The sequence below is a fragment of the Nestor notabilis genome, unplaced genomic scaffold, assembly GCF_000696875.1.
Source record: "Nestor notabilis isolate BGI_N333 unplaced genomic scaffold, ASM69687v1 scaffold33959, whole genome shotgun sequence".
NCBI lineage: Eukaryota > Metazoa > Chordata > Aves > Psittaciformes > Psittacidae > Nestor > Nestor notabilis.
This window is the reverse complement of record NW_009943863.1, coordinates 57,790-58,449: the sequence shown is the minus strand read 5'-3', so window position 1 is coordinate 58,449 and position 660 is coordinate 57,790.

Below are 660 nucleotides of genomic sequence, written 5' to 3'. Positions count from 1 at the left end.
AGGACCCAAAACAAACTGCCTGCAGCCTGTTTTGCCCTTGCTTGTGTTTGTCTTCTCTGTGGGAAATGGGGTGAAGTTGAGAGCAGGAGGGAGGGCTGCCTGGAGCAGATGAAAGGGAGAATGGAATGGGAGGGACCTGAAGATGAACCTGATCCTCACCCCAGCAAAGGGCTGATGATGAAGGCCAAGAGCAGGAAGGGTCCCTCCAGGAGGGCAGAAGCATCACTCCCAGTGGAAAGCCAAGGCAGTGAGAGCAATGTTGGTGCTGCAAAGCCCAGTGAGATGGAGGATAAATCATCCTGTAAAGCACAGGAAAAGCTGGCAGAGCACTGGGAAAGCTGGCACAGGTAATGTTTGCTGTAAACCCTGCAAAGCCCAGGCTTTGCCATGGGTTGGAAAGCCCAGGGAAGGCTGATAAAGGCTGAGCAGTATCAGAGAGTGCAATGGAAGTGGTCCTGGAAGAGCAGGACTTAGCTACAGTGGAGCTTGGGAAGGCAGAGAGACTGAATAGCTCAACAGGACCCATCAGTGTGTGCTTGAGCCCAGAACCCCCCCGTGTGCTGGGTGCACCCCCAGAGCGTGAACAGCAGCTCAGGGAGGGGATCCTGCCCCTCTGCTGTGCTCTGGGGAGACCCCCCCTGCAGCCCTGATCCAGCTCTG